This window comes from Phyllostomus discolor, chromosome 1 (assembly GCF_004126475.2).
Source record: "Phyllostomus discolor isolate MPI-MPIP mPhyDis1 chromosome 1, mPhyDis1.pri.v3, whole genome shotgun sequence".
Lineage (NCBI taxonomy): Eukaryota > Metazoa > Chordata > Mammalia > Chiroptera > Phyllostomidae > Phyllostomus > Phyllostomus discolor.
The window spans coordinates 170,588,930-170,612,393 of NC_040903.2; the positions used below are offsets into that span (position 1 = coordinate 170,588,930).

The 23,464-nt window shown below is 40.4% G+C and overlaps 1 protein-coding gene across 1 annotated transcript in view; it reads right to left on the minus strand.

Annotated features, from left to right (window-relative positions):
- RORA (RAR related orphan receptor A) overlaps nt 1-23,464 on the minus strand; it is a 701,886-nt gene that overhangs the window by 95,871 nt on the left and 582,551 nt on the right. The gene's annotated exons all lie outside the window — the stretch shown is intronic.

A 23,464-nucleotide genomic window follows, 5' to 3' on the forward strand; every position in this document is an offset into this window, starting at 1 on the left:
ATCAGGCTGGGCAGGGGGAACACATATTGGTAACTCACGTCACACCAACAACTAAGGTCCTGGGTTACAAATGCTTCTCTTCCTACATACCCTCTCCCTTCTTTTCCTTCCCCCAGCACCCAAGCACTGACACCTGGAAGAAAAGCTCCAGCAGACCCCCCAGTTTGGGCCACTAAATTTCCAGGCTCTTCCAAATCTTGGGTTCCATCTCAGAGAACCCACTCACAAGTGGAAAAGGCTCTAGCACAGGGGTGAAAAAGACTTCTAAAGGTCAGCGTTGTGAATTTTAACTTGTAACCAGTTCCCTCCAAACTTTGAAGCTTAATCTTTTTACTGGCTTTACGGAAACTTAAATCATGACATTATTATCAGATGAATCTCGGTACCATGAATTTCAGGTGTTAGTTATCCAGAGTCCACATCATTTAAAATTACATCAGGCGTATCTGTAGTATTGAGCATAACAGAAAAAAAATTATCAAAAGCCAAGTTTGCATACCTACTATTGTCCCTTCAATTCTGCTTTATTTTTCTGATGGTCTGTTTCCATTTACAACTTAAAATATTAGACAGTTATTCCTTGTTGCACTTATGGTGATTAAAGAAGCAGAGTGCTAGAATTTTTTCCATATAACTGAGTTGTCCTTGTCCCATGAGCTGGGCCGTAATTTAAAACACACGTCAGCAATCAGCACTGTAGGAAGTTAGGATCATACACTGCCCACCCGACTCCCTGTCAAGGCAAAATATACACAAGCTTCTGATTTAGAAGGTCAAAAAATTTCATTGTACCTTAAATCAAACCATAGCTTTATAAAAGTTTGATTTCAGCTAAAGTCAACCTAATGCAGTTTTTTTCTTTAGAATTTTTTCCAAATAAAACCACAAAAACAAGAAAAGAAGTCATAAAAGTATGAAGCCAAGACCTACCCATGTTAACTCAGCTGTCCAGCCATAGCGAAGTGGGCTAGAGTTTCAAATGAATTAACCATACCCTCTGTGATGTTTACAATTATGAAATTAAATCACACCATGTTCCCATGATGCAACTGCATCTCTCAGTTAGGCAACACCCCTCAGTTACCCTGACACCATCATTCACATTTGGTTCTCAATTTTCTTTGTGCTAAGGACTAACGAGGAAGGCTAATGCCAAGCTATCTTGTAAGTAGATTCTGGATACCATTTTTCTTTCCTTTATACAGTTAAAGGATGGAAAACCATTAGAGACTGTATGCTCATAGGCATGTTCTTCCAGAACATGAGTCCGGATATACAACCCTGAAAATTCACATTGCTTTCAAACAGTATCCTGCTTTAGAAAATAATGCTTTGAAAACAACCAAATCCATTAGCTGTAGCCTGCCTGTCAGACATAGGACTCCAAGGCAAATAGTCTTACATTACTAGTAATTGGCATTTATTTCCAGACAATTTCAAATGGAATCAGGAATCGGGAATGACATGCAACATGGCATGTACTCCTGCCGTTCCATGCAGCAGAGTCATTTGTCCTGTAAGTGTTCCCAATGAAAGTAGAATCTCATAATACTTATTTGAAATATTTACACATTTATTCAACAAAGATGTTTTCAGAATAATGTAATACTAACCTTGCCCTTTAGAAATGTATTTCATTATCATTCTACAACTAATGAGCAACAGAATTGCAGATATTAAATCTTAATCTTCCCGTGTGGCTAGATGCTATTTGTGAAAGTGGCTCTATGAAATGCCTTCAGCTTTTAACCCAGGCTATGTTACTGTTATTCATATGAACACAGAGCTCTTAGGAAACTTTGAAAGTTTAAAAGAAAATTCTTGAAATACAAATTTTCTATGGAATTGTAAGTCCTCAACCAAAAAAATCAGTCAGGAATGAAAAGGTCCACATCTTCCTTTAATACTACCAGATTGGAGCCATAAATGTTGCACATTTCAGTGGAGACTTTTACCAACTACATATTAAAATGTGTGACTAATTACTTGGGTTACATTAAACGAATGCTTATTGAATACCTACCATGGGGGAAACAACATTAAGCAATATAGCCTTTCCATTAAAAATTATTTTACTGAGTGTTCCAAAAAAATAGACTATTGCTTACAAGACGATAATTAGATAGGATGGGAATTCTTTACCATGGATGGGATTATGTTGTACATTAATTCTCCACTCAAATGTTTCTGTTGGTTAATCTCAGAAAAAGAAGGCACACGTGTTATTCATCTCAGTCCTGGAGAGACGGCGACAGCCCCACATGGTGTCCCTATGTACTAGGTTTCACACTGGATCTGTCACTTAGCAGGGAAGTGGAGAGACACTTCTGATGCCAGGTTGTTTCCAAATGCCTATGAGAAAAGCCTGCTGTATTTCTGCAGGATTCCAAACTGGAATATAATCGGTAAATTGGTGCCAATCTTTGCACTTCCAGAGGTTAAATAAAGAAGTGATACTGGATTTTTATGAGAGTGTATTTGTTGTTCTTACAAAGGGAGTCTGACCTCATGATATACCACCTTGAATCACAAACACAGTGCTACTGGGGGAGTGGCAAACCAATGGGTTGACAAATTTATCACGAGTCAGCAAGTAGCTTCTGATACAAAGATGATTTCAAAGTTTGCTAATGCACATGAGAGAGAGCATTTTGGCTCTGTGGTTCTGTCTCACCCAGGCCCTGATTCTCTCCCCAGTGTGTGGCAGCTTGCTAATTCAATTAATTTCTTTCTAGCTGAACAAGAAAGAGATCAGTGAAAGGTTAATGTGGTCCTAGGCAGTTTGATGCAGCTGCATCCGGAGCCACCACTGTGCTGTGATCTGTAGGAGTTGGGCTGTTCTGGCTGACACAGAGCCGGGGACCAGGTCTTCTATGGACCCAACAGGGTCAGACCCAGGGAGTTCTAAGCAGCATTTCTTGAGAAACTTCAGAGAATGCACAAACCTACAACAGATCATAGCCCTGCTTAATTTTTAGTCTGGAAGGAGCCAGTGTCTCATAAAGGATTATTTATAAATGGAATAGTACAGGTGAGTCCCAGACACTAACAGTGATAGAGGGGCCCCGTATTTATAAATGTTAAGGGGATGGGATGAAGTGCCTAATATAGCTTATCTGTCTTATTCAAGCTTTTAAACGAAATATAGTTGTAGATTTAAATGCACATACAGGTATGCACGTAAATGCATCGTCAATGGAATACAATGAAATAAACTATTTTGGTGGTGAGAGACATCATTAATTTTGTACACATATACACACATCAACAGTTCCAGCCACATTTACTGAATTCCTATTGTGTGCCTGGCGGTGTACTGGAGAATCAAACAAGGACAAGACAATAGACCCGATCTTAAGAAGCTTGCTAATCAGCTGACCTTGGCTCTGAAAACCCCATAGAAAAGTCAGTTCCCTGCGTCAGTCTGAACATTCCTAAGGAAGGCAGTGCCTGGTTGCCCATTGAAAAAGACATTTGCACAGCACTTTGTCCCTCACAGTTGATAGATGGCTGCAAATCATTAGTGTGGCTTTTAGTGTAATGGGATGTTAAAGGTAAAAGATTTGGCGGAACTGAGAGAATGGTGAAGGGATTCTGAGATATCGGAACCACATGTCTCATGCATCTATTAGGAAATTCAAGAACTTGCAGATGTTTTGTAACCATCACAATGAGGGACAGGGTAAAGTTCACAGGCATACAGACCTGAGCAACCTCCACAGAATAGGTGGGTAGCAGGTGCCTCACTACACACACACCTGCCCAGGCAGCGAGGAAGGAAATGCACGTCAGAGGCCAGAGAGACTTCCAGCCCTTGTGTTCCTATGGGGTGTTCTCACCTCACCCCTACCTCTGGCCCTGCAACAGGCTGTTGAGGAAATAATGAGGTTTTAGTTCAAGGGTTTTGAGAAACAGAAGTGAACTTACAACCTGGATATCTGGGTTCAAGTTTCACACTTGCCACTAGCTTTCTATATCACCCTGGGCAAGTCACGGCACCTCTCAGGATATCAGGCCTCTTTCTTGTGAGTGACGGAATGGGAAGAGGCCTCGAAGGTCTCCTGCAACTCAAACATCCAATAAGTATTTTGCAGATCACGTCCCACCCACTTCTCAGGAACATCTACATCCCTTTGTCTCTGCTGCTCCATGTTCACTTCTCCAACCAGCCTTCTTTCTTTCACTGAACTCCATGGTATAGTAGGATGATCCTTGGCATTAGACAAAGCTGGGCTCAAAACCAACCTTCATCCCACTCACTAGCTGGGTGATCCTGAGCAAACCTTTGTTTTCTCATATGTGCAATAAGGATATTAGAGCCTGGTAGGGCCACTGGGAGGGATAAATTAAACAATTTAAAAGTGGGACAGAGTGACTCTCTCTCAGTAGGGCTTACAAGTGGGAATACTATCAGCACCCCCACCAGCAGCCCCTACATTGCTACGCATACAGACAATAGTTTGTGCCTGGCACAAATTATTAACCTTAATAAAGATGTGTTGAAATGACTATTAGCATGCACTTTTGCTAAGCTTTCTGCAGTTTTGAAACGTGTGTGTATAAAACAAACATTTATTAAGTACCTGCTAGATATTGGGAGTACAAAGATGAATAAAAATTAAATTACCCCATAGCTGAAGGGTATTCATGATCTCCCTTTTTTATGTCTAATTTCTTATAAGAGTCAGAGTACAAGGTTTTTTCTATATCTTATTTCCTGTAAGAGTGTAAGCTCCCATCCAATAAACATTGATAAACACCTGTGTGTTACACTGTGCTTGAACATGCAGAGGGAAGGGGAAAAAAAAGATTACAAAGGCAGATCTACCCTCAAGGAGCTTGAAATCTAGTAGGAAAATGAATGCAACATTTATAATGTGAGGCAGAAGCTGTGACACCTTCTCTATGCGTTCCAGAAATAAGGTTCTATGTAAGCCAAAAGTAAAGAGGTTATTTGCAGGGTTAATCTTAAACTTTTCAAGATAAAAAAACTTCATGGAGGAGGTGCTCCTCCTTGAAGAAGACCTTGAAGGACAAATCAAATCTTAGTGGACAGAACAAGGAGTAATAGGCATCTTAGGAAAAGGGCAGAAAACAGGTGAAAGTACAGAGATATAACACGTTTCTTATTTAAGGAAGAACTAGTAGTGAAGGTTTACAGTAACAGAAACATAACCTACAGACAAGGAGGAGAGAAAGCTCATAATGTAAGTTGTAGCTATTTCTTCTGTGTTCTCTCAAAGTGCCTAGTACAGAGCTTTGCAAACTACACACATTTGGAAAATGAATTTTGAAAAGTAACTGAGCAGAAGAAGGGAATTGTGCTTTAGAAAATAAATCTCTTTTTTGGTTTGCCTATTTTATTGCTTTATTGTAAGGATTAATAGTTAGTCTGATAGTCATAAAGGTAAATTACACTTAATAAAACACATAGAGCAAAAGGGTTCCACATCACAGCATGCTGAGGAAGAATAAAACTGGATATGCGTGTTCCTTCATCAGAGCAAAAAGCTAAGCAGAGCATTTTAGGATGAACAAGATAAATTGAATGTTATTTGATTTTGTATCTCATCCATTTCAATTCTGAAAATTATCTGAGACAGTTCCATTAATATAGATGCTTTGTACATAGGCCGTATCTTATTTTAAAAACAACGATCTTAAAAATATATTTTCAAATAATGGAGAAAAGATAAGCAGTTACAGATGGTTCCCCCCTCTTTGTCATGCATGATTAAGGACCGCAGAGCAGCGTGGGCTCGCTGGGAAATCCGCGCCTCTCGGCCAGGAGCCTTCCAGGAGCAGAGGCTGGCACTATTTTGCTTTCTCAGAGCAAATATGTTTCTGTTCAGTCAAGCAAAGTAATCAATTATTCTGCATTATGAAATACTCATTTTATAACTATTGACATTTCAGACAGTTGTGCCCCATGTCAATAGTGGTTCTGATGCTCACATCTAAGCCTCAGCTGATGACACGGGATTCGCTGGGCAGACAGCACCTGAGCAGAAGTCCGCCCTCAGCTCTCTGAAGCACACGTATCATTTTTGTCCAGGCCTGCGCTGGGGAAATACGCTGTGGATACTGAAACAAGAATAGACCTGGGTATTTTTTTTTTCTGTTTTAATAAAAAATGTTTAAATTCATCTAAATAGGTTAGACTCACATTTTTCAAAAAAAGAATCAATACCTTTCTCTTGACTTAAAAACAATTCCTACATTTTGTAAGATGAAATTAGATTAAATTAGGCATTCCACTCAGAGACTCTAAAATTCACATTAGATTTTTGAGTACCCAGTCAAACCTTGTGTTCCCCAAAGACAATTTTCCAAAATCAAAATGGTATCTCAATAATTATACATCACTGCTGCTGTGGCTGATTTTACCTCTCCTATTGTTAAACAATTACTTGCACTGGGGTGGCAGGCACTTCTTTTATGGTCTTTGTAACATTGAGAGTTTGGGGTGATTACCCCAAACTCTCTTTTTTCAGATGAGGAAACTCAGGCACAGAGATATGAACTACCTTGCCCAAGAACACAAGGCTAGTGAGTGAGTGGGGAAACCATAACAACAACCTGTCAGCTGGTTCCAGGATGTGCGCCCTTAACCATGATGCTGCCACTGTCAAAATGTTAGTAGTTTTTCCTTACACCGAGCACTACTCGGTAGTTTGAAAGTGGCAAAGCTGACTTCTTCAGGAATCAAAAATTACTACTCTAGTCAATTTTAGGCATGTGTGCAAGAAATTCTTTTATCACTTGCTCCTGTAATTGAGCAGGGTTAGCAAGTGTTATTATGAATTATTGCACAATGTAGTAAATTATTTAATTACTTACTAATGAAGAAACATACTGTACACAGTTGTAATTATCCTTTTTGAAAACAATGTTGCCATTTGTACATTTAAGAAACACTTGCTACACATTCAATTAACCCTTGAGGGGAATTCTTTACTATTTTGGAATTAATTGAACAATGGTAAATATTGGCAATGGCATGTTCGAGAGGATCGAAAGGAAACTAAATACTATGAAAGCCAATGCTGCCTTTCTAAAAGACTCCAAGCAAAATAACGTATCGGTTAAAAACACACAAAAATAATAATTTCATAGTCCAAGCTATTAGAAAAAGAATAACTCTCTTCTTTTTCTATTCTATAAAGAATAGAGTAAATAGAGCTATTTACTGCTCTTACCTTTAAAAATTGTATGCCTGCTGCTGTCTTGGTAAAGTTTTTCAACATGTCATATACTATAGTATTTCCTTCACCTATTTTAATCATCCAACAAATGGCTTTGATAGTATAATAATCTTAAGCACTAAGTATAGTTTTCAATGCACCTAAAAAAAATAGTCGCCCAGAGTTACTGACTAGAGTCAAGCACGGCCTTGTCACTTACATAAAGCCGTGGTACCTAGACAGCCTTGAGATGTTTTGACAACACATTTTAAGTAAAATATGCATAAAGTAACTTTTAAAATATTATAATACAAGTGAGAATCACTTGCTTGTTTTAGTGCAGGTATTATTGAGAAACTATTGATATTCATTATTGAATTTGTTATAAAGTCTTAAGTACAATAAGAGTCTCAGATGATCCAACTTGCTTATTGTTCCAAAGGCTAGGTACTTACTGTACGGCAAAAATGATTTCGAGAAACTAGAATGTAATGGTGATTTGATTTACAGTAAGGACATATAACAGAGGTAACGTGGCGAAGACATTATAAACAAGCAAGAATGAATAAGAGAAATATCAGAATCCTTAGACACTAAGCGAAGTCATGTGGTAGATCTTCCTGCCTAAAAAGACTTGAGTGGATAAACTGACCCTCTCTGACAGTTGCCTATCATTAAAAAATCACATATAAGCAAGATAAATAATAGTATCTTATTTTTACCTCGTTTTCTCTTATCCCAAGGTCAAAATGCCATTTAACTTGGAAATTCAAATCAAAGTTTTGTCCTCTTATGAATAATGCATATACTGGTATTAAAGTATAGTTTGCAGATTTCACCACTTGTCAAAAACAGTACAAAACCATTTCCTGGAAACCAGTAAGAACCATGTTACGTTTAAGCATTACAAAATGAGAGAAAAGAAAACATGTCTTGTATGTTCCTAGTGCCCACTGTCCTTGGTTGCAGTATAAATTAGTACATAGTGCTTATCAGCTAGAACTGGAGTACCACACAGGAAGGGCTCTCTGTTTTAGTGGTATTTACTGATGTTACTGTGGCGAACTGGAACTTTTTTTGTGTGTTTTGATTTACTCTTCAGCTCTGTTTTTCACCTGCTATTAAAATATAATTTACATAAAACTCACTCTTTTTATGTACAGTTCTTCAAGTTTTGACAAAGGTTTTTAATTGCATAACCAGCAACACAATCAAGATGTGGAACAGTTCCATCTCCCTCTCCTCCCAAATTCCTCCGAAGCCAACTTCTTTCCCTTTTCCAAACCCTGGCAACCACAGGTCTTTTTTCTATCCCTGTAGTTTGCCTTTAAAAATAACATGTAAGTAGAATACTATGTTATGTAGCCTTTATTCTGGTCTCGTTGACTTAGCAAATGCATTTTGGATACATTCCATATTGTCGATATCAATAATTTGTTACTTTCTATTGTTAAGTAATAGTCCATTCCACAATTTATTCTTTCCTTAGTTAAACGACATTTAGGTCCTTTCCATTTTTTTTTCACAATCACAATAAAGCTGCTATGAAAATTCATGTATTGCTTGTTATATAAATGTAAGTTTTTACTTTACTTGGATAAATATCTATGTTTGGGATATCTAGATGATATGGGATACAGATGTTTAATTACAAGAAGTGTCAAATGGTTTTCCAGGGGGGCTGTGCCATTTTGCCTTCCTATTAGCAATACAGGCGAGTCCAGTTGCTATATATCCTCACCAGCAACTGGTGTTGTCCGATATCTGTCTATCTATTGTCAACCCTTGTTATTTGAGGTAGATGTGTTCTATAAAGTCATTGGGATCACTGAATTAGTGAAGAATGTGTCATTGCCCCTAGGATTAGGCACTAAGACTGTTGTGCTCATAATATTTTTGTCAGCTGATCAGTACATAGCCTTGTTTTTTGTGTGTATGGTGTTATGTACTCAGGGAACCCAAACAGTTAAGAGAATTTTTCACTTTAGAAGTGGATGTTTTATCACTCTGTCCATCTAGCCATACTCTTTAGAACCAAAGGTTATATATACTATATATACTATAAATATGTCTTCATGAGAAAAGATGATTTACCTATTCCAATTCAAAATATTTTCTGAATATTTTTAAGTGATTCTTCAATAACATAATTAGAGTTTGTACTCTCTTGAAACAAGATTATTTTTCTTTCAAACACTCCTGAAAAAACAAAAAAAATAAATTTAATTAATACGCATATTATGATTTTGTATGTTTCCTTACAAAGATCTATTATGTTCTTTAAGATTCCAAGGCAATGAAAATCAACAATTTCTATAAAATTATCCCAATCCTGTGCGTGACTATGGACAACAAGGTCATCTGAAAGCTAAAACACAGGGGAAAGGAGCTACATAAACAAAAGAAGTTACAATAAACCCATAATGGTTTCATCACTTGAAATTTATACATATGACTGCCTTGCAAAATTATGATGATCAGATAGGATTAAGTGACACTTTAAGATTATTGGTCTTTCTGAATGCAAAACATGATGATTCACCGACAGAGCAAGATCACGGTAGGGAGGGAACAAGGCGAACTTTGCGTATTTGATTACAAAGCAGAATGGATAGGTAAAACCTCAGAATCAATGATTATTATTTTATATGAAACTTTAATTGTTTCCTAACTTACACTTACATTAACTTTTCTTGAGATGACATTTTTAAACACATACATCCTTATGCGGACCCAGTAACAGGTCTACATTAAACCTGGGGTTTAAGACATTGTTTGCCGGGAGGCACCCTCCAAGTGCTTCCCACAGAGGCACTTCACTTCCGCTGACTTCCAGGCTGCTTTCAATGGTCTTGGACAGGGCTACCGGACGGCTTGTAGGGGAACAGGGAAACACTATGACACTGCTTCTCCTGATTTCTTCCCAGAACATGAAATCTTTGGGATCGTTCTAAGAGAAGCAAGGCTAGTTTAAAAAGAACTTAAACTTCAAGTGGAAGCTTTCAGTTTTAACTCGGGAATGCTTCAAACATATGGCAGCTGGGCTGTGACTCACAGCAACCTTGAAATTCTGGCCAAAACGTCTGTTTCCTGAGATTGTGTCTGATAAGCCTGTGCCTCCCTGGTGGGGCCCAGCAGGCATTCAATAAATGCTATTGTTGGGATGAATGAATGAATCAAAGGGCTTCTAATTATGAGCTACAAATTCCTCCATCAACAAAATAATCCCATAGGAAAGCTGCGATGTACTCAGAATTCCTATCTATGAGGAGTTCTATTTTCAGCTACTTTACACATTTTTTAAATCACTTATGTTTAACTTGGTCTTTCTTAATTTCTTTAAAACCAAGGTGTGAAAAGCACAGATGAATTTTGGAGAACATGGAAGACAAGTATAGTTCTTAGAAAGTTTCATTTGTATGTAGCTTGTACATGATAATCATTTTTTAAAAAATCTTTTTTTATCCTCAGCTAAGGGCATTTTTTCCCCATTGCTTTTAGAGAGACAGGAAGGGAGAGAAGAAGAGAGAAGCATAGATCCGTTGCCTCCTGTAGGTGCCTGGACTGGGGATGGACCCCATCACCTAGGTACGTGCCCTGACCAGGAATCAAACCCACAACCTTTTGGTTACAGGATGATGCCAACTGAGCCACTCTGGCCAGGGTCATAAGTATTTTTAAATCTCTGTTAATCGTCAGATATTTTCTGAGAACAGACTGTGGGTGAGGCATGGTATGAGATATTTGAAAAAGGAACTGTAAAAAGTCCTACCCCTGCTTACTCAGCAAAAATTGTCATTAAGGCTTAGTAGAAGGTGTGTGGGTTCCAGTATATTCACTAGGTGAGGCAATGGTTAATTAAATAATACTAAATTAGAACTGCTATCAAAGAAGTAGAAATAATTGCTATAAAACTTTTCATAATTACAGATCTCTTATTTAAAAGCTTTATAAAATGGAACATGGAAAAAAACAGAAAGAAAGAAAACAAGGAGGGAAGAATGAAAGAAAGGAAAACAGAAGTAGAGAAAGACCCACAAAGACCTGACTAAAATTCTAAGAACCAAAGTTCGCATCTGTGCTTTTAAAAAAATCCCTCTGGCATTCATTCAGTAACTATTTACTCTTATGTAAGATACAATTTTCACAACCTTGAGATCTGATTTTCCAGTATACAGAATATATAAAAAACACAGCAGAAAGGAGTAGAGAGTTTTGCTCATAGGAGCAAGGAAAAACAATAAGTATTGAAGGAAAAGATAAAACATTTTTAAAAGTTAGACATGAGAGCTCAAGAAGTGTGGCAGCAGGGGGCCATTTAGCGTAGGGGCAAATAGCCAGCCACACCTGCAGAGATGCTGAGGACAACCTGTATTACAGCATACTGCACACACCACAATAATTAATGCTTATAATGAGTTTGAAATATTGAGAATGGATTAACCCATGAACTCTACAAAGAAAGGGACTTACATAATATACTTGGAAAGCCTCCCTCTCCCCCTTATACAGAGAAGTGGTTTAAGCACTTAGGGAGATATACTGCAGAAAGCTGACTTACATAGGATATCTCATTTTCTCATAGTATCTGTGAGTGGGTATATAAATCAGGACATATGCATGAAGTGATAACCCTAACTAATGAAGACCTTACAATGAGAGTCTTAGTCCAGTTTCAGTAAGCAATGCTCTGAAGCCTGTGGACAACTAAGGAGCTTTCCATAGTAGGAGAGTACCTGCTTTATACACTGGTATTTCAATCCCAATATGAACCAAATATCAATAAAATAAAAACTGTTCAAACACACCTCTCTCTTTTTAAAGCTACTGCTTCAATGACAAGTGTTCAGGGCTGAGGTTTAAATACATACCATTATATTAAGACACTTGCTATTTATACAACAGAAATTGCTATTTATATAATAATGTTTAACCTGCTGCAATTCTGGAAAAGGAAAGGTTAGCAATGAAAGTAAGTTTAATAGGAAAAAAAGAAAGAAGAACGTAGGTACATGTTGGCACTGTTCTCATTCAATGCAGGCGAAGTGATTGGTTTTTTAAAGTATGCTTTATACATGCACATACATGATACCGACGCCTTCTTCATGGCTGTAACAATTCTTTCTCAGAACTGCTAACCTGTTTCCAGGGCAGCTGCAAAACATCCGTGAACACTAGTTAATTTATCGGAGTCATGGAAACTGCTGCCTCTATACCTGCCAGGCTTGATCCACATTGTGCAGATGCCACAGCGCAGGAGCCGACGCTCCCGAGACTGATTCTCTCTGCTCCAGGCTAGATGGAGAAAGGGGGGGGGGGGGGGGGGCACGGCTGTCCATGTCCTGGGCCACACTCTCAGGTTTCTCTTGCTTTCACTCCACACACTGTCTGGGCTCCAGAATAGTGCTTTTTGTATTAAAATGACCACGGCCACCTCTAAATTGCTATTAAATTTATCATTATCTTCTTCATTACTATTCCATTGTTGTTGTTATTGCTAAGGCGAGTGCTGTTTGAGGGCTACAAATCAGCACCAACACCAGGAATGACAACAGGCAGGCAGGGATGCTTACCGCCACTCACAGATGGGGTAAAGGAAGCTCAGAGAGGTCTGCCAGCTTAGCCTGCATCACACAGCTAATGGTAGAGATACACCATCAGCCGGGCTTCTGACTCTCAGTCTAGTGCTGGAAAAATGTTGCCATGTGCTAGATATTAACAACTGCTTTCCCATTCTTTAAGAATTTATATTCTGAGGAATTGGCAAGTATAAGGAAAGTTTTCCATAGGATGGTTTTTGAAAGTTAAACATGAGGCTGTCTGGCGACTTCTTCAGAAGATTTTGGTCACTAAGTATGTCTTCCTTTTGGTTCATACATGTTTAGTTTATCTCTTTATTCCTGCCAAAACTGATAATTTACACGGTTCTTCAAAAATATGCCACCAATAAATCACCAAGTAATTGTTCATTAATTGGACCTCATAATAAGCTACACAAAACTAGCATGTATGATGCGAAGCAAAACCCAAGCCCGGTCGGCTGAGAGTGGTTTCACAGTTTCCAGTCTCTTCAGTGTGATGAGATACTCAGTGTTTTTAAGGGCCTGGTTCACCGGCTGTGACACCGGCCTCAGGAGTTAAGAATATATTTTGAAGTTATGTCTTTTTTTTATGGCTTGCTTTTTCATTAGCTTATTTTGAAAATAAATTTTAATATTTTATCCATTTAGATGGGGGCGATCCAGGCAGGCTGTATCACATGTTTTCCAATAGCATAATGGAGTGGTCCCTATGATTAATTCCAAAATCCATCTCCTTCCATATGTGAGGGATGTTCATTTGGTGTCTCTGTCCCTCAGAACTTTGCTGTTATCACCCTTTGCTTGGTATAAAATACTGAATTAGTTTAGAAAAAGAATCATTAATAGGTTGAATTATCTTTAAAAACTTATGTTATTTGGTACTAGGGCCTTTGAAATAAAACACAAAATATTTATTTGGGCCAAATACCATGCAATAATTACGGAGAGGATTTTAGAGGGCACAACAATGTGGTAGCCTTAGGGAGGGCATGACATGTCAGGTCTCCGGCAGAGATCCTGACAGACCCAGGAACACAGTCCTCCAGGTCTCGTTCCTATTCAGTGTTCTGACCGCTTGGCCACGCTGTAGGAAGACACGATAAATATGTATCTGTGGACAGTCTGTCAGATGGAAATGAGGTAGCCTACCTTTCTTTACTGGCAATGCTCAGAGATGAAGCCATCTATAAAAATCCCTGCCATGACAGAAACCGCTGCATCGCAACTGGGAAATGCGAACACACAGAAGAGGTTGATGAAAATGAAATCACGACATGCTAATCCTATCCCATCACCAAAGTGGTTGCCCAAAGAGGGGCCTCCACAGTTGTGTGATGAAAGGCACAAAACACGGACTCCCTGCTGGGGCAGCTGGGCCAGAGAAGTGAGGGAATGGCCTTTTCTTCATGGGCTGAATGGCCGGACTCTCTCAAATGAATAGATAACGCCATCGCAGAACAGACGACGGAGATGAAAGTGGAAGCCCACGAAAACAGAGGGACGGAGGAAAACCATCAAAGGGTGGGAAATAACAAAAGTCCAGGGACTGATGTGATCAGCACCCAAATACTAAAACTGCAGGGTGAGAGAGCTGTTTGAAGCCGCTAAAGGGATTTCATATAATCTGGAATGAACAGAATTTGCCATCAAATAGAACACAGGGCCACTAAGAGACCTTAAGGAAGAACAACCTAATGGAATGGGAGCCCTACAAAGAGCTCACCTGGCAAGGTCCCTTTGAAGATCTCAATCATTCGACAGTGCTGCTTAACGCACACACGCACACACACGCATGTGCATGAGCGTGCACACACACGATCCAGAATCAGTAGGAAATTTTGATGGGAGCTGCTCATGAAAACTCTTAAATAATGCAAGGCAATAAAAAGCCATCCGCTCTTCCACTCTGAGGACCAGGAGCAAAGAACAGACGCAGGCTTTATCAAAGCAGCCTCTAATCTTTCTAGCACATCTGCAATGTCCATCTCACCAGGGGCGACCTTCTGAGTGAACTTTGGGAGAGATGTGCTCTTTGGTTTTGTCTGGGCTGCAGTTTAATTCAGCAGGAACCAGGCCGTGGCTGGAAACCACAGCACAAAGAAAATCACGGTAAGGAGGCAAAAAATGTGGGGCTGGTCGACAATAAGTGAGATGAAATAACTGTCTGGTAGTTTTTTTTTTTTTTATGAGACCAGCAGAATAAAAAAACTATGATGGGTTATCACTTTGAAGGCTCATTTCTCATTGCTACGACTAAGTAGGCAATGACAGAAGCAGCACAACTGAGCAATAGTGCCCAGGTCAGAGAGAAAGAGACAATTAAGGGATTGGAGAGGCCCTTCAAGACTGTGTCCAATCCAGGGCAATCACCTGAAAAAAGCCTTTCGATTTCACTCAAGTACAATGAGAATAAATGGCATTAGGGAGGTAAAATATATAGACTTTTAAAAGTTATTCTGTTTTCATGCAGATAATTGTCCATAATACCTTCGGGTTGAGAGTGTTTTGGTTCATGTAAGGCATAAAAATCATCAAATGACCAAAAGTAATGTGTGTATTTGTAGCAAGGTTAAGAAGTCATGTCATCTAAAGTTTATGGGCCAGTGGTCTTTCTCGTGCTATTCTTTAAGCTAATTTTGGACAAAAGGGAGGAAGAAGGTATTTCTTAGTAGGCGCAAGTCCAAAGGGGTTTGCATACAGAGGGAAAGAAAATTTCTCTTCCTAGTTGACTATTTTCACCCTGCCGGGCTGGGTATTATTACATGGGCAGTGAGGAATGGAAAATTCTGTGCTCTTGAATGGGTTCAGTCTCTTAGACTCAAAAGATCTCCAAGAGAGGTTCCTGAGAGGAGTGGCTGGAGCCTTGTTCTGATTTCTTTGGTCTCCCATTTTTGGTGTTCATTCCATCCCCCGCCCCCAACCTCCCCACAGGTGACCAGCACTGAATCAGCGTGAGAATGGGGCACATGTGGAAGGAGGAAGGTATTCAGTTCACATCAGTGTTAGCCCTCCTCAGAACCTTCCGTGTTTGCATGCTCCTAGATTCCTATCCAAATGAAAATATGTATCTATTTTTCATTATCTCATTCCACACGTTACTTTCCTTGTCCTGGTAGAAAACAAAATCACCATTGGGCTCCAACTCAAACAATCTTATGTTTGGCAAAAATAAGGAAGGATGGAGTCTTCTTTGCATGAAGAGTCTATCATAATCTGAGCACCTAGTAGGTGCTCAAGAAATACCAGCCAGTGGGTAGGGCTGGTTTCCCCTGACAGCTGGCCAGAGACACAAACCGCTTTTGGGAACCTGATGAAGAGACCCGCCTTTCTGGCAGAGCCATCCTCACTCTTTCATCACTGTACTCAAAGATATTACTGATGTTGGTCCTCTGGTTTTGCTGCTTTTTTCCTCTGACTGGACTAACTGAGTCTACTCTGCTCACTAGCTGCCACTTCAGAATCCTGTCACGCAGCGGAAGGCCAAAGGACATTTTCCCCTAAGTCCTTTTAACTTCCTGGCATTCCGTTTTTCAACCCCACATTAAAGGTGCTGATGTTTCATCCTAGTCTACCAGCCAATGGGCGGCCTCAAGTTAGACTAGGCAGGACTTCTATCAGCTCTTTCCCTGTTGGGCACAGGGAGAAGGAACCCAGAAAAATGTTTCCTCAAGCTCAAGCTCATTTTGTAATTTTCCTTTGGATGCTATCGCTGAAGTTCTGAGATCGTTTATTCACGAACAGGCACATTTGAAACTAACATACAACAGATGTCAAGTGAGGGCCACGGTTGGCCAGCAAGACCTTTTTCTTGCAAGTTCTCAAAAATATTTTTTCTTTTTTCTTGCCTTTTCCCCCCTCTCTGCTCTCGCCCAATGCCCAATCATCTTATAATCCATTAAAGCTGGTATACTAATTCTGTTTCTTTTTCAAGACAAGATGTGCCAAGTTGAAAAACAAAAATGAACCTCCCCTAATTTTGGCATGTTTCTCCAAGCCTCAACTAACCCCAGGCAGAAACTGGTGGATGTGCGCCCGGTGGAAGCCTGAGGTTTGAGCTATGATTTTTTTTACCTGCTTTAGTGAACAATCTCTTGGTATGTTCTTGAATTCTCATCCTTGGTCTGTTGCCGGCCCAGGCACTGGCAAGCCCAGCAGACTGGCATTCTCTGCAGCCTGGCAGGGCAGGCCATTTGTCCTGAGAAGCAGAGATTCGAGATGCTTCTGCTCCCAGAAGAATCTCTCTCTCTGCCTCTCTGATTTACCCTGTTCCCGGTGGTAAAGTTTTTTTCTGCAAATGTGAAATTGGTTTATATTTTAAGGGCTTTGGAATGACTAATTTTGACTAAGTTAAACAGGGCAGAGTAGTGACTCCCGAGTGACTCGATCTGTGATTCTTGGGAAGAGTTTAATGGACATATTTTATTTTTGTTCAGGGTGACCTAACTGATCATTGTGCAAAATGCCCTTTCTTTATTTTTTTTAAACAAAGTAATCACAATTTTCTAGGCATTTCCTAGGGAAGAAAGTTCTAATTGCGTTTTATTTATCTGTAAGACCACTGTTCAGGAATTATTTATTTTAAAAAAATCTATTTAAAATTAAAAGTGTAGGTGAAGGTGATTATACTTTTCCAAAGTCAGTAAAACAAATGTGTTGCATAAGTCATTTCAATTCAATTAAGAGAAACAGGTCAGATGCTAAAATATTAGTGAAATCAATTATGCGTAATAGGTCTCCTGTTAACATGTACAACTACAACCACCTCTCATAATTCTTGAATACATTTACATTTGTTTCACATTCTCTGTGTGTCTGTAATATACACAAGTGTCACTGCCCGTAAAAGCTTCTCCCTTTCTTTTTCTTTGTCATATTTGCTCTGGTATGCCTTGGAAATCACACAGACTAACTCTTATTCAGTGAAGTGTTTCCTAAGGTGAGAGAAAGACAGGTGGCAAGTTGAAAAGAGCTTGGCAGGCAGGTGGATCCAACTCTGAAAACTTTCCTGTCACGTGTCAGCTGGGCAGGGAGTGTCATAGTTTGAGCCTTGGTTCCCTCATCTCTAAGTGAGGGTAGCAGCATCTTCCCCACAGGCTGTTGTGTGACTGAAATACAACAACTTACTACAGCAAGCCCACCAGGGTGCCTGGTGCAACGTGTTCAACGAATGTTTCTTTCTGATCTCCTTTGAAAATCCTAAAAATCATTAATGTGTAAGAGAGGATAATAATTGTAATGTTTCAAATTTGATGCCTGGTTTTTGTGTTAGGATTAGGATCACTGAAGACACCTAAAAAAGGGGTGTCAAAGAGGAAGACTTTACTGTTTAGGAAAGGGGTGCCCACATATTCTCCCGTAGATGACTCATGTAAAGGCAGTCGTGTGGGATGATACATTTGCTACCTCAGTCAACTTTTCCTCAGACAATAGATGATGTCTAGTATGGGAAAATTTTGTGAGAAAAAATACAACATTGAACCTATAATTATAAAAAATAAAAGTGACATAGATATATGATAAAAGGTGAAAAAGGACAATTGGAAATCTTTTTGTTAAGATTAGTGAGAAAATGGGTATTTTTTTCCTCAATAGTATCCTTTATCATTCTTATGATGAGGTTGGACATTTAGGTAGAAGACAGAGAATGCTATGGTTGGTGATTCATCCTTTTAGGGTGATAGGCTACCTTGTCAGAAGGTAAATGGCACAGGAATGGAATACTTTCCCCCTAACAGCACAGAGAGAATGCATGTGTTGGCTGAGGTGAGGAAGAGGAAGGAAGGAAGGACAACTCTGAAGGATGGCCACTAGCTGAGGGGAGCAGACTTGGAGAACGTGGGCTCTAGGTAGGAGCTCAAGGGGCTGCAGATGGGGGGATAAATGGAATTGAGCAAAGCCGTAAAAGAGGCAAGGCAAATAATATAGGGAGGAGCATTAAGGGTTTGACTCTTCGAGAGTATGTGTTTATTTTGGAAGAAAAGGGGCATCCACAAGGTGCACTGGTAAGCTCCATATCTCTTGAGAAGGCTCTAAGAAAAGTATTCAAGAGTTCAGAATATAGCTCACTGATACTCTGGCTTCTGAAGACAGCCCTTCCGCCTTTGGTTCTATGAACCTGTAGGGAGGGGGGCAGCATGGCTCATTAGGAAGGACAGGGACTTCGGGGCTTGGCAGGTTCAAACTCACCTCTGCCACTAGCTATGTGGGTTGGGCATATTGCTTAACATCTGAAACTCAGTTTCCTCAATTAATATTCATAGCTATACCTATTAGTCACAGTTATCATAAGGTTTCAATGAGATTATACACACATATACACACACTTACATACATAGAAAATGCCTGGAACATAGTAAGCTCTCAGACAATGTATTCTTGCTACAGGGAGCAGGAAAGATAAGTCCCACCCCAAGATAATAAGAAAATTAATAAAGTTAAGGTTGCAGCTGCATCCAGGTTTATATGCACAAGGGGGGACCAGAACAGCCTTCTCAGGGAGTCATGAGATTAACAGCTGCCAGTGGAAATAGGCAGCACTAGACCACAGGGCCCCACCCTGCTTCCCAGAACGTGGTAGTGGATTGGCCACCATTACCCACAGTCCCAAGTCCTAATGCTCTCTCTTGTTTCTTCACCTACATCTAGAGCACTCGGATGAGCTGATTGCTCTGATTCCTGTGTTTTGAATCCTGTAATACTCCACGCTTGGGGTCAGGGGATACAGATAAAGAGGAAGAGGGTGGCTTCTATTCTCTGTGGAGAAGCTGGGAAGAAAAAAGAGTAATACCCCAGCCAGTATCTCTAACCCACACTTTGCAACATGTGTAAAATGAGAAAGGGAGGCAAGATTCTCCCCAACGAGGGCTGTGAGAACACACTGGGAGCAGGCAGGTAACTCTGTACCTGGAGCTCTGTCAGCAGCCAGGAGGAGAAGACTAATAGTGGGATTTGAGTTTACCCAGCAAAACCCACCACAGAGGCAGTGGCTGGTAGGCAGACAAAGAATGTGAATGCAAGATAGCTGGGGTCTGGGGAAGCTGCTCCCTCCCAAACCAGCTCATAAGGAAACTGTTTATGTTTTCTGTTTGCCAAAAACGTCTGTGCATTGCTGAAACCTGTTTGTCCTGAACTCCTAACAATAAACACACAGCAACCAGTTCTCCAGGTGACAAGTCCTTTTGTTAATGATCAAGGAGTGACTGATGAGGCCCAATGCTTCGAAAACCCTTAGATGCCTAGAGTCTCGTGGATGCCTCTGAGAAGGCACTTTGGAAAGAAGTCTGTTTCTCACTATCCTGCTCCTTTACGCGTGGACAACCCAAAGCTCTGTTATGTTATGGTCACGCCACACTGGGATGGGCTGCATTTATATCAGACCCAAAGTGCCAAGTGCTCCAGGGGAAGCCAACGCATCTCCATATCAACTCAAAAAACTCAGTATAAAGAGCATTAAAATATAAAATTCTGTAAATATGTAGACATACATAAAACACTTCATGTTGTGTTTAATGTATGCATACCTGCCTACATACACACACATGTATTTGTGGTTTGTGCATCCATAAGAGTCAGGTAAATTTGAGAACATGTAGACTGATAGTGTTAAACAATTAAGCTGTTGATCGAACTCCAGAAGGGTGTGTGTTTCTCCAGGGTGGTGCTATGACGTGTCCTTGGCGTATATGAGACCAATGCCAGCACATGCACCCGCTCTCTCCTTTTGCTCACCTCGTTGTCTATTCAAATCTGTCTCCCACACTTGTCAGGCACCCTCCCAGCTGCATGGCGACCGTTGCTGGTTGGCAAGGATTGAGAAATTCCGACTTCTGTTTGTTGTTTTATTGGTATCTGTTGTTAACTAAACGTTAGAAAATCTCCCTTGTAGTCCTTAGAAAGGTTCAGAAAGAAATCAAAAGTCTGGAAGAGTACCAAAGGCGTGTTTGCGGGAAGTCTCAAGGAATTCTAGTGGCCACAAGGTCTAGAGATTCTGTTCTTGGAACCAAAACAGACCCCAAATATGTCAGAACAACGTTCCAGGAAAAGAGCTGGGAAAAGGAAGCTTGTCAGGTAAAAATAAACTGATTTTCCCTGAATAATCTTGCACTTTGCACTAATAAGGATGACCACACCTCCATTCTATATCTGGGGCAAAGCCAGGTTCAGCCCAACTAGCTCAAAGGTTTGCTGAGTCAGTGGCAAGGCTGCAGGAAAGCCCCTGGTTCTCAGCCTGGTGTCACCCAGGCCTCTGGAGCAGAACTCTGAGAAAATAACTCAAGAAGATTTGATGGAAATGCTTTTACTACGACATACAAGCTTCATATAAAAGACCATGCATTTTGGGAAAGGCTTCCACATTATAGAATTGCTTCAAAATCAAAACAAACAGCAGCCCCATACTTTTTCCTTTCATTCCTAGCATAACTTATCAAAATTATATATTTTTTTTTCTGTAGAGACCATCAGGACAGGGGTGTCTGCCTGGCTCAGAGTTACAACCTCAGAGCCCACCACAGTGCTCAGAACACAATAGGTGCCATTTTGTTCCTCAGATTTGGTAAATCAATCAATCAATCAATCAATCATGCAGAGCGGGGAACCCCAGTGGGTCCTCAATTGAAGCAAAAAATATATATATATATACACACACACACACCCCTAGTAACAATGTAATCAGGGGCCTCTCTTTTAAGTCTTGAAGGGCAGCGAGGTCTGAGGTAGCAACTTAGCAAGAGGCACAACTGCGACGGTGAGAGGCCTTCTCAGAGAACACCCTGTCCACAGGCACCCTTGGAGGGACTGTTGGTGGAGCTCTCCTGGGCCAATTTCAATGCCTGTTACACTTTCATAACATGGTGGATGACGAGCTGTATTAATCAGGAAGGAACAAAGAATAAAGCAAACAATATCTGCACACTCACACAGGAAACCCTGGAACTGTGAGCTTCTTCACAGCCCCGTCTTCGTTAAGTCTTCAGACCTGTGATGGGCAGATTTTCCCATGGAGGGCAGAAAGCCTGGTTTCCTCTGACCCTGGCAACAGTTGCTAAGCCCAAATTGGGGCAGGACTGTTTCTGAGGCAGGGCCTGGCTGTATTAGGGACTGGGGTGGCCCTGTGTACACGGGGGAAACAGGGACGCCACTGGGGATGAGAGGTGCTTGAAAGGGTCTTGTTTTGTTGAGAGTGATAAGGGTTGGGCCAACTTTGGTTCTTAAAACCATTAAGTCACAGGAAAGTGATGGGACTTGTATCTGAGGGCATTTTTTAATGATCAGATAAGAACAGGCCTATTAGAGGCCACAGACAAGCTGTTAAACAGTCTCCTAAGTATTACCACATATTTTTCTTTTCTTGTCATTAACACTTAGCTTGGCTGATTTCCTGTTCCTGGAGGTGAGGCAGATGTAAGTAGCTACTCCAAGAATCTGATGGCAAAGCCATACTGAGAGACAACAATGGATCTGTGCCTGGGCATCAGGACCCAAGCCTCTCTCAACTCTGACCAAGGCCAAGAGTTGACCTCTGCTGTAGTCCCTCCCTCAGTCATCCCTCTTACCCACACAGCCCCCACAGAGAGCACACACTGACACACAGCACTGACGCACATATGCACATGTATGTCTTGAAGCCTGCCTTGTTGTATGTGCTCCAGGCACCTGGCACACAGCAGTGCCCAGTGTATACGTTAAATATTGAATGACTGGATTGAAACATTAGGAGACAGGTACCTACTCCATTCTGCATTTGTCTCCACAAAGCTTTAACTCACTATAAAATTCTGTGGACACAGCTTTTTTCCATGTATTTATTCTGCATGAAGGAACTTTATAAGTGTCAGGATATGTATGTAATATTTTTTGTACATTGGTGACAAAAATGAAAATAATTAACTTTCTCATGTTAAGGTAGCAGAAGGCCATCTTTCCTGTGGGTTTTACCTTTTAAAGCAATCCCTTTCTCACCCACCTGCCCCACCCATAATAACTCTCCAAACTTCACTTTCTAACATTTATCTTACAGAATGACAATGTCTTTGGAATTTTTCCTGCCTTGCTATTTTCCAAAATCTTGCCAATTTTCTGGGTTGGAAGCTTGTGCTACTTTTTTTTTTTTTAATCTGTCCCAACACCTCCTACTGACACATGCCTGAAGGTGCTCAGCTTAGAAAGGGAGTGGTCTTTGAAAACACAAACGAGGTGTTCCCTGTTCAAATGAACACCCGACAGGTTCTCTCACAGGGAACACTGGAACCTTTCCTTCAACAGCTGTGCAGACGGGAGACTGCATTCCTGGCAAACGAGTCTACACTGATGCACCCTGCATGGATCTCCCCTCCTCGTGGTTCACTGCACTCTAACTGCAGCTATGTTGGATGGAGGCTGCTTACCATAATATTTCATAATGAAAAGTGCACTCTTTAGAATTCAATACCCAGTCATGGCTTCTTTGATTTAAAGGATTATTATGGCAATAAAACCACTCCAAAAATGGACACTTCTTTGGCAGATCATCTTTATTTGGAAACAAAGGCAGGTTCTGATTCCTGTGATTATTGAAGATCAAATTTAGCTTTACGCACTGCCCACAGCCATTTCAGCTTCATTTGATTAACTTTGGTGTAAAATATCTTGGGGCTACAAATATGGCCACCCACATTCACAGATGATGTATCATGGTGACTCCTCTTGGGTGTACTCGTA